Source organism: Hipposideros armiger, unplaced genomic scaffold, assembly GCF_001890085.2.
Source record: "Hipposideros armiger isolate ML-2016 unplaced genomic scaffold, ASM189008v1 scaffold_3, whole genome shotgun sequence".
Classification (NCBI taxonomy): domain Eukaryota; kingdom Metazoa; phylum Chordata; class Mammalia; order Chiroptera; family Hipposideridae; genus Hipposideros; species Hipposideros armiger.
Genome location: NW_017731353.1, coordinates 5,748,793 through 5,760,489, shown reverse-complemented (window position 1 = coordinate 5,760,489; position 11,697 = coordinate 5,748,793). Strand labels below are relative to the sequence as shown.

The 11,697-nt window shown below is 44.3% G+C and overlaps 1 pseudogene; it reads right to left on the bottom strand.

Annotated features, from left to right (window-relative positions):
• Positions 1–11,191: 11,191 nt before the first annotated feature.
• On the bottom strand, positions 11,192–11,697 carry LOC109382615 (40S ribosomal protein S24 pseudogene; annotated as a pseudogene).

The window sequence follows — 11,697 nt, the reverse complement described above, 5'->3', positions numbered from 1 at the left end:
ATGTGGGATCCGAACCGGGGCCCTCTGGCATCCCAAGCGAGTTCTTAACCATCGCGCCACTCGGCCGGCCCTCACATGATTTCTTAAATTCAAATAGGCTTTTAATGATTTTTAGTAAAAATTATACATATATTCAAAAATGGATTGTTCTAATTAAGATTTATAAACCTCAAAGCTGTAAGACAGATTATGGAATCTAGTCAAATACTGTTTGAAATAATGCATTCTCAAAGTTTTAACAGTGAATTAAAACAGTGAGAAATAATTTTAAAAGTCCAATGTCTTCAGGTTCTTAAAGCCTCCCTTGTGAATTACTTAGGCACAATTTAAAGTCAGCATTTTCACCTAATGAGATGTAACGCCTGCTTAGTTTGAAAATGTCCAGATCAGTTGTTGCCCCTTCTCCAAGCCTGAGCCTGGGGCTGCAGAGCATCACGCAGGGCACACGGCATTGTGGGAAGTGGGGCGGCAAGGCGCCTTAGAACTTGGGCTTGGCACACTGAGCTGGCCCTGAGTCCTGATACTCATTGTTTAGTCATCCTTAGGCAGGTTGTTTCCTCGCTTGTCTCAGTTTCCTCATCTGCACAATGGTTTATGGGACCATAGTGAGGACTCAGGCGATGATGCCTGGAAGGCACGTAGTGTGGCTGCTGTGATGGAGACACTGAAGGAACCCAGTCATCCTTAACTCTACATACTTAACAGATAAAATGATCCACTCTGATCTTTAACTGCTGGATTAGTGAATATTGAAACAAGTAATGCTTTTATTGTTTAAGAAAAAGTGTGTAAGTCGTGACATTAGTGATTTTCACTTTAAAAACAATTTAAGATTTGGTGTTGTCAGTCTTGCTGTGAATCGAAAATGCATTTGACTCGGCAAAACATTATCAGCATCTGCTTTTTTTAGCTTTGTAAAACATCATGGGACATCTGTCTTTGAACTGTGAAAATACGTACCTATCTTAAGTGTATGGTTAAGCATAGGCTCTGCAGTCAGACCACCCAGTTATCCCAGCTCTTCCCTTACTAGCTGTAAGATCCTGGACAGCTGCTCTGTGCCTCAGTTTCCCCATCTCCAAAATGAAAGTAAAGAGTAGCGGCTGGCTTAGCGAGTGGTTGTGAGGACTGCCTCTCACTGCGTGGAGAGCGCTGAGGCCAGGGCCAAGGCCAAGGCAGCATCCGCACGGGTCAGCTGGCGTTCTACCTTGTCTCCCCGACTAGTAATTTAATGATTCTAATTGGTTTTTTGACCCCCCTCCCCAGGGTTTATTAAGGTATAATTGACAAATAAAATTATGTATATATTTAAAGTGTACAGCATGATTTGATAAATGTATACATTGTGAAATGATTCCATAATCCGGCTATAATGAACACATACAGAACCTCACCTAGTAACGAACTTTCTTTTTGATGGTGAGAACATGTCAGATCCACTCTTTTAGCAAATGTCATGTATGCAGTATAGTGTCATTAACTAGTCACCATGCTGTGCATTGATTGGCTCCCCAGAATTTATTCATCTTGTAACCGAAAACTTCCACTTTAAACAGAATCCATCTTGTACTATGAATTTTCTTCTTGTTTTGCATGTTTGTTTGTTTTTTTAACCAAATGACAGTAGTGTTTCGCATGTGTCTTATTTTTATCACACGTTTATGGATATGATGATTTTGTGTTTAGGATTAAGAAAGTTACTTATGTCTATAGATCTCGTCTTAGTCAATGTACTTTACACAGTACTGAAATGACCAATTTTTAAACTGACACTTTTTTTTTTCTCTTTTCCTTTCTAAAGTGATGTTCCTCCATCTTATGTTCAAACTAAATTTTATAAACTGAAAGCTACCTGTGTTCCCTTTTGGCAGAAGAAGACTTTTCCAGGTCAGTATTTTCTATATTTGAATAGCTAAGAACATGGTATATGGTGCTATCCCCTAGGAGTGACCCTGGGCAAGTGACAGCACCTGGGAGCCTCAGCTTCAGTTGCAAAAATGGTGAAAATTGGCAAATTATAATCCCTACCTGACAGGACTTTCCAAAGTACTAAATGAGATAACGAATATGCAAAATACAGTCACCAGGTGCTCAGCACTTAGCAAGCACTCTATTAAGTAACTGTTAGTGCCAGCATGCATACACATGTGTACACAACACACTCTCATGCACATGTCACCACGTGTGACAGTTGTACCTCAGTTCTTCTTGTACCTCAGTCAAGAGACAGCGTTTGTACAAACATAGGATAGTAAGAAGTTTATTAGCAAAACAGGTACTCTCCAGAGATTATGGAGCAAACTGACCCGAGAGAGGGAAAAACGGCCGCCTTACACTGTGTGAGAACTTCTATTGGGTCGTCGGGAAAGTCATGATGCATTTTTGCATTGAAAAACAGAAAAATATGTCATGACTTTCCCAACGACCCAATATTTATTTCTGTGGGTGATTGTCTCCCTCTCCAGTATCTCTCATTCGCCCAGCTGGCGTGCCTCATACTCCCTTTCTGCTCCCAAGGCTGTTTCTCAGGGCATAAGTGTGAACCCGTCAATTTCCCAAGATTTATTTGAGAAACTCATTAAAAAGGAACAAACTATAATTGTATGGTCCTGAGAAGCAGGATGTCCATTCTGATAAGCGGGATGTTTTCTCTCCCTCTCCAGCAGTTTTTTCCCCTCTTATAACAACATAACTTCTTGATAACTAGGAGCCACTGCCAGGGGCTCCCTGACCGGGGCTGGTTCCCTCCTCCTCCTCCTGTTCATATCTACTTTCTACCTGCCCTATCACACATACTCACACATGCAGGCACACACACCGCTCCAGAAAACACATCGATGCCCCAGTTCCCTCTCTGCAGCCATGTGTGGGTGGTTTAGATATGTAAATCTCAAACTCGGATCATCAGAGTCATGTGGGGATCTTGTTGAAAATGCACATACCTGGGCCTCATCCCAGACACACTAATCTCCAGGCTGGGTTGAGAGGCTCAATTTTCTCTAACAAGCTTCCAGGAGAGGCTCCGGTGGCCGGCCTAGCACCGGTGTTTGGGCACTGCTGGTTTGGTGACACTCTGCCCTGGAGTGTGGGATGAAATACCTCTTGCACGCAGCTGACATCACTTCCTGGGTTTGAACCCTGGCTCTGCCCAGACTAACCCCATGACTTTGTGCAAGTTTCATCATGCCTTGGTTTCCTCATTTGAAAACTGGGTGTCTGCCCCTAGGATTTGGGGAGGGTTGAGTGAGTGAATGTAGTAAGGCAGTGAGAACAGGGTCCTGCACGTGTGATGACAGCAGCGCCCAGCCATCAGCAGCGCCCTCTGTCCTTTGACCCCGAGGAGAGGCTTTGTACACATCGTTTCAACATTGCATGTTTTTCTTTAGAGATTATAGACTACCTCTATGAGACGAGCCTACCTTTGCTCAAAGAAAAGCTGGAGAAGAAGATGGAGAAAACGGGTACTGAGGCCCAGACACCCACAGCCCCTAAGCGCGTCTTCCTGTTTAGGGACATCTTTTACTGTGATGACGACAGTGAGGGAGAAGATGGGAATGAAAAAAGTTAAGCGGATGACACCACTTCCTGTCCATTTCCCAGCTTTGGTTGTATTTATACACATGTGGCGGTGAAGTGATTTTCAGTGTTTGTGTTTATTAAGGTCCAGTGGCCAAAGGAAGGGTATGAAAATGGCAGCTTGCATTGTGAAGTATTACAAAGTGACTGACATAATCATGTTCGCGTTCATTTGAATGTGAAAAAGAGGAGCGTGGGCGTTGATTTACTGTTTCTGTACCATTAGATAGAGAACAGTCACAACTAATGGGTTTACACAACAACGGCATCCCGAGCCCTGTAAAGCAGCAGCAGGGAGAGCCGTGTCCTGTGGGCATCTCAGCACGTGGTCCCAGCAGACTGAGAACGTTAACGATTTCCCTAACGCCGCTCTGCTCCCTGCTCCCAGTGTTTACTTTTATGTTCTCGGTGGATGTAAGCGTTAGGTTAGTGTCAGGGAGGCGGGGCCTTCTGCTTCCTCTCCGCTGGTTTCAGTTCCCATGTATGTGTCAAAGTGGGCACATCTCATACCTTCCGGAGTGTGATGCTAGTGTTTAGAGAGAGAGTTTTTTTTTCATACAGATGTCCTCTCAAAGAGAGTCACTGAATTTGTCTGGTGTTCAACTCGGGGGGTGGGGTGGGGAAACAGTGCTCTCTTCCATTGCTTCTAGAAAAACTGGCCCTTAGACTTATTTAAAGATGCTTTGTGGGTCTCAGGCACAACTCATGCCTAATGGAATTTCAGGGATAATTTTTTAACATCAGTCAGAAAAGCAAAAGCACTCCAGACATTTCAAACAGAGAAGGATTTAACATAAGGATTTAGGTTGCAAGATTGTTATACAGGATGAGGGGGCAAACGGGAAAGATTGAATTTCCCACCAGTAGGGACCTGAGGGGAAGCCGCCATAGCCCCTGTGGCCTGCCACATGCCCTCCACTGTGGCATACAGTAACGGGTCCCATAGTCCCCACCCCCGTGGCCCGCACTAATGTGCCTCCGCAAACTCGGGGTTGTCTGCTGCTGCCGCCCTTGCAAGAGCCTGTGCAGCTGTGTCCCGTCTCTGCCCTGCAGCCTCAGCAGGCACCTGTGTCTCCTTGAAACAGAATGGCTTCTGCCTCCCCCTTGCCTTCTAATCTGTCACGAGGTCCTCCGGTGGCAGCCCCTTAGCAGGACCCAGCTGGCAGGGAACTAAAGTTTCCAGGCTTCTAGGCACAGGGCAGACCATAGGAAGGAAAGTGGGTGAACATTATCCCATATATAGCGATGTCATCATCTGCTGCGGTGCGACTCCACTGTCCCCTGAGTGTCTCTCAGGTCATTTGTGTTACATCATGATGCGTAGTGTTGATTCATTCATCTACAAAGCTAGACATTTCCCCAAACCTGCCATTATTGGAGAAGCAAGAATACAGAGAAACAAATTCAAGAGTTCTTGGTCACCAGTGTACCCCTAGCACCCAAAACAGTATTTTGCAAATAATAGATGCTCAATAAATATTCAGTAAGCAAATGAACATTTTCTTTTTAGCAAGCATTTTGCCTTTAGTCACCTCCTCCATGCTGATGTGAATGTGAATTGTGTGTTTCTTTTGGGGGTCACTCTGGTAAAATACATCTAAGCCTTAAGAATGTACATAGTCTGTGAGCCAGCAATTTTGCTTCTAGGACCTGAAGAAATAATAGAACTAGTGCATAAGAATGGCACATTTATAATATGAAAAACAGAAAAAATGTAAATGTTCCTTAATAGGAAATTTGTTAAATAACAGTATATTCCTAGAATGGAATATTATGCAATAATTAAAAATGAGGATAGATTTAGTTCACATAAAAATAGGTGAATGGTATTATGAACTAAAATATTTCAGAAAAGTATATATATTTTCTCAATTTTGTAAGAGTAAAAAAAAATAAAGAAAATGGTGTGTATATCAATGCATTAAAATGTGTGGAAGGAATTAAAACCAAAATGTCGATGGTTTTTTCTGGGCGGTGGGATTGTGAGTTTATAGGTTAGAACTTTGAGTTTGCACGTGCCAAAAAATCCAACTCAGATAGATCTAAGGAATCTGTGAACTCAAGACCGAAAGTCCAGAGAGAGTGCTCATTTTAGGTAAGGGCTAATCCGGCTACTCGGAGTCTCTAAGATATGGTCTCTCTCTGAATCTGTTCTCCCTACTCCAGAGTTCTCTTCATCTTTAGCCCACACAAGGGGCCCCTCATACAGCCACATGTCTCGGGAGCCCTGTCTCCCGCTCAGTGGAAGAAAAGGGTCACTGCCCATTGTTCTTGCTTAAATCCTGGGTTTTGCTCCTAACGTCCAGATTAGAGCCTGCGCCCAACTCTGACCCATCACTGTAGCCACAAAGATCAGATTGGCTTGATCCAATCTGGGCTCATCCTCGGGCTGGGATTTAGCTCAGCATCCCTGGTGTGGCTGAGAGGGTAGATACCCCAGTGGAAAATCAGGGTCCCATTAGCAGCACCAGGTGAATGGAATGAGCAGTCAAGCCACAAATGTATTGTAGATGACAGTGGGTGACCACCTGTGCTATGAATTTTACCCTCAAAACTTGTGTACTTTGTAAAAGTTTGATTTTTTTTTTTAATTTGGGAAATATTTTTATTTTTGCAATTTTGCTTGAAATGGTTTTGTATATTTAGCACCTTTTCTATGCAGAGATTCCAAAAATGATTGGCTTTGTAATCAGAAACCTGGATTTGTCATTTCTATGTGTTTGTTTTCATTTTGCACAGAAATTTTTTTAGCTTCAATTTAATAATCTGCTAATAAACTCTAATATGACTTACCTGATAAGTATTTTTACAAGAAATATATGAATTATACATGAAAACTGTAACACTATGCCTGGCACCTTGTAGATAAAGAATGAAGTTAGTATTTATAACTATTATAGACAACTGCTATAAATATTTCAGTTATATTCAGAGAGTCCACTGATAATCTTAAAATACCACAAGGACACCAGAAGTATGTTTGGTATGTAGAGAATAAAATAAACTTTACCAGACATAGATGATTTTCATGAATTCTCCCCAACACAACTAAGCTACAGAAACAACCATCACTGAAAATTGCCTGAAGTATAGCAGAACAGAAGTCCTACAATTGAGGACATATCGAAGAAGCTACCTCAAGACTGGTAGGAGGGAAGGAGATGTGAAACGGGCTGGTCCCACCCCTGTGTGGCAGTTAAAAATTGGGAGGGATATCTTGGCTATGAAGTTCCCCCTTGAGATATGAGGGGTCCCAGCCCCACACCAGGCTCCCAAGCCCAGGGTTCCAGTGTCAGGAAAAGAAGTCCTTATAACTTCTGGCTGTGGAGAAAAGCAGAGATTGTGGCTGAGTGAGATGGAGGATGACTGCAGTCCCACGTAATCCTCTTAAAGGGCCTATGCACAGACTTACTTGCAGACAGACTCACTCGCTCTGAGCTCCAGTGCTGAGGCAGCAGCTCGATAGGTGCCAAGGACATATGGGGTGAAACTGACTTGTCTGGCTCCAAGGCAAGGCTGGAGGGGCAGCTTTCTCCTGGACGGAGAAGCTGGCAGAAGCTATTGCTGCTGTTTTTAGCCCTCCCTACTCCCAGTGTGCAAAAGCAGGCACTGCCATATCCGAGTCTCCATCAGTCTAGCGAAACCTGTTCATGCCTCCCTGGTGAATCCCTGAGACTCCATGCCACCCAACTTGTAGACAAACCCAAGCCACTTCCAGGGACTTTTCCATACAAACAGTCTATCTTGGCTAATGCTGCATACCTTCCTAAAATCGCAAATGTTAACAAAACCGAAACAAGCAGTATCTAGCCTCAGCATGTCCCATACTTCCTACTTTGCAGCCCCAAGCCCTGTACTAGTGGTAATTGGCCTCAGTTCACAGACTGGCTTATCAAGATACTCAAAACCCAGCATGGGAGGTAGCCATCTGTGGATTGCTTTGTGGCTCATGGCAGGTGGCCCCAGGCAGGACGCAGGCAGCAACCGAATTTCACCTGCAGCAGGGCCCCTCCCCAGGAGGCCCCTGGGCCAGCATACCCAGTCATCAGCTTCAGACCAAGAAGAGTACCACCCAGCTGCCTCCGAAAATGACACACCCAAAGGGCAGACTGGACAGGCACCAGAGCTCTGCTAAACTTAATCCTGCACCATAGGGTCAGCCCCTGCACAACAGCTCCTCCACTACAGTCATGGCCAGTCCTCACAACCAACCAGCCAGAGGGTCAATTCCTCCCACTGATGTGAAAACGGCAACCAAGGCTCAACTATTGGGTCTTCAGAAAAGTCATGATGTATGTTTACAACAGGTGGCACTAGTTCATTTTTGGAAATACTAGAGTCACTTGCATCTATGTTATTGCTATGTCATTAGCTGACAGTTCCAGCTTCATTCTAAAAAAAAATTGAGCGATTTGGTTGAGATTTGGAGATTTTACAACAAGTTGAAGATGGAAGACAAACTGTGTTTTTTTGCCATATTTTACTGTTTTACTTCCATAAAGGGAAGAACGTGCGTCGAACTTGTGAAAAGTTACATAAAGTTTACGGTGACAATGCTCTACAGGAATGTCAGTGCCAATGATGGTTCACAAAATTCTGTGCTGGTGATTTTGATCTCAACGACACTCCTCGGTCAGGGAGGCCCACCAAGGTTGATGATGACAAAATAAAGGCATTGATCGAGTCAAACCCATGTTAAACGACATGAGAGATTGCAGAAACATTGAACATCCATCATTCAAGCGTTCACGACCACCTGAAGAAGCTGAGATACGTAAGCAAGCTTGATATTTGGGTTCTGCATGAACTAAAAGAAGTTCATTTGACGGCGCATATAAACATCTGCAATATGCTCATTAAATGTGAGGAAAATGACCCTTTTTTGAAGCAACTGATAACTGGTGATGAGAAGTGGATTGTTTACAAAAATGTGGTGTGCAAACAGTCTTGGTCCCAACATGATGATTCACCTCAAATGAAGTAGGACATTCTTATCACTGCAGCATCATCTAGCCTTTCTATTTTACCTCAGCTATATTTTGTAGCCTTGTCATTCATCTTGCTTTGTGCTGCCCACAGGTTCATTGCCCAACTTGGAAGTATGTATTTTCTCCATCTTTGTTTTTCATATTTTTGTCTGTCAGGGTGTCACAGTTGATAGAGAAATTTTTCTTCATTTTCTTCATTGTAAATGGTCTTATGTGTTAAGTAACACCCACCTTAAGAAATCAGCAATACCACCACAGATGATCGTCAACGCAGTGCACAAACACAGTCTATGTGAAGAGCATCCTCCATGACTTCCAACTATGGTTTCCCTGCAAATGAGTCTAACAGTGGGAGTCTGTTCAAACCAGTGGTGAACAATTTGAGGTGTAAGCAGGCCTTTGGACCTCTTCAAATGAAATAGCTGAGGCCGCCACTCACTCAGCCCACCCATAGAGTGGATGAAGAGTTAGCCGGCAGCTGATTTTTTTTATTTTTTATACAAATCCTTTGTCCATTTCTTTTTTTTTTTAAAAGATTTTTATTGGGGAATTGGGGGGATGGGAACAGCGCTGGGGAATTGGGAAAGGGGAACAGACAAGTTGCTGTCCTTTTGTTCTTCAGTCTAGTTGTGGAGGACGTTGCTTCACTGGCCCAAGTTGGCACCATCATTGCGCTCTTCCCGGGCGAGGCAGATCAGTTGCCGGCTTCTGGACAGCCGCTCACTGCGGCTGCTGGCCACTCACGCTGGCTGCTGGCTACACACGGTAGCCTATGGCAACCCACTGCCACAGGGGCTGCAGCCTACGCCGTCGCCGGCGACTCACGGCAGCCCAGCTCCAGGTTGAGCTGTTTGTTCAGCATCTTAGCTGTAGAGGGCAGTGTCACTGGCCCTCATATGTGGGATCCGAACTGGGGCCCTCTGGCATCCCAAGCCAGTTCTTAACCATCGCGCCACTCGGTCGGCCCCAAAAGTTTGATTTTTATAACTTTTTCTCACCTATATCTCCCATGCGCCTCCCCATGGGGGAAAAAAGAGTACATATACCATACAAATCTTTACCAAACACCCTTTTTACAGCCAAGAATCCAGGAGTTTGGAAGGAAAAAAAGGGCAGGGTAGACTGGCTATGTTAGATGTGGGTCCAGGAGGGGAGATGTAAGGGGAACATGAGTTTGGTTTGGGGTGTGCAGACTCGGCTGCACTGATGGGACATGTGGACCCCCCAGTCTGAGTATGGAGAGGGTGGACAGAGGAGAAGGAAAAGCCACACTAGAGGTATGGATTTGTCAGCTTCATGACGATGGGAGTTGAAGCCATGAAATACACAACCCCAGTTTAGAGCAAGAAAAGGGCAGAGGAGGAGCCTGAAATAATGTCCATACCTGGGAGGAAGTAGAAGAGGCAGAGATGCAGGAAGTGAACAAGGAAAAGAGAAAAAAATACCTATGTCACAAGAAATAAAACCAAGGAACAAAATTATTTTCCACCAGGCTTGTCTATGCATTATTTCAGTTCTTGGTAATTTTGCACTTTTCAGTAAGCATGTTTTTTAACCATTTATCTTTACTTATATACTTCATTGCCCAGCAAAGAGGCCCAGGACTCTGCAGCCGAGAGGAGGTTAAAAAAATGAGTGTTGTTGGGCCGGCCAAGTGTTCAGTTGGTTAAGAGCTCTCTCAAGAGTGCGAGCTCTGAGCAACAGCGGTTCGATGCCCGGCCTGAGCTGAGCTGCTGCTGAGCTGCCAACAGGCTCAGCTAGTAAAAAAAAAAAAAAAACGAGCATTGTAATTAGACCAAGACATTGATTCTGGTTACACCGCTACTCTCAGTTCAACAAGCGTTACTGACCACACGCAGTGAGCCAGATAGTGTCAGGAGCTAACGATGCAAGAATGAACGGTACAGATTTGGTGCTGTTTTCTCGAAGGCTACACAATACAACACTTTCTGAACGCCATTTCCAGTTCATTTCCTGAAATCCACACCACAGTCCTGATTCTTCGGCCTCATCAAACAGCCCATCAGCCCATAGCCCACCCCTAGCCCATCCAAGCCCCCAGAGTCCATTATGACAGTCCCGCTCTTCTGTACACCCTCAGCTCTTCATTCTCGCCCTTCGTGGTACTTCCCAGTTCAAGACCCCAAATGTGGGCAAGCCCTTCCATCTGCCTCCTACCTGCTTCTGAATATCCCTGGAAGAAAAGCATGCGACTGAGCTGGTTTTACTTCCATGAATGTTAACCTCACATGGACTCGGTATTCCCAAAGGATCCTATTTGAATGCTCTAGTAAGCTTGCTTTTCTTTTCTCCACATCAGCTGTTTTACACGTTCAATCTTCCCATACCCCTCTTTGCCCTTTCATGATACATTGAGAAAACTGAAGCCATCAGACATCAATTCCCTCTACCCTCCACCAACTAGACAAACCTCACCCCAACTGTGGTCATTCCTCCTGCTGATCTGTCTCCTAAACTACGGTCTCTCCTGTTCTGGATTGTTCTCACCATAACTCTAGTTAAAACTCTAGTATTTATTAAACTATCTTTAAATATGTTTACATGAATCCATTAGCATGCTGTGCTACACTCCTCCCCCTGCACCCAATTTTTTTTTTTTGGAAGTTCTTAGTTTATTAGCCCTCTCGTGAAAAATCTGCTCAATCACCACAAGGTCGTTGACGAATCTTTACTCCTTCTGTCATCCAGTCTCCACCTCACTTTTTGCCAGCACCAACATTGGCCTTTGCAGTCCCCCTAACTTTCTTCATTCTGTTCTTGCGTTCCTTTCGCTGTTTTCTTGAGGTCTTTTTCTTCTCATACAGGCCATGTCTTGCAAGTCTATGTTTGGGTTCATTTTTCTTTGCGTCATCCAAGGAACCATAAATCATGCCAAAGCCAGTTGTCTTGCCACCAACTGAATGGGTTCTGAATCCAAATACAAAGATGACGTCTGGTGTAGTCTTGTACATTTTGGCTAGTTTTTCCCGAATTTCTGTCTTAGGTACTGTTGCCTTCCCAGGGTGAAGGACATTGATGACCATTTGTTTCCTTTGAAGTAGTCTATTGGTCATGAACTTCCTGGTCCGGATAGTTACTGTGTCGTTCATGATGGCGGCAGACACTCAAGCAG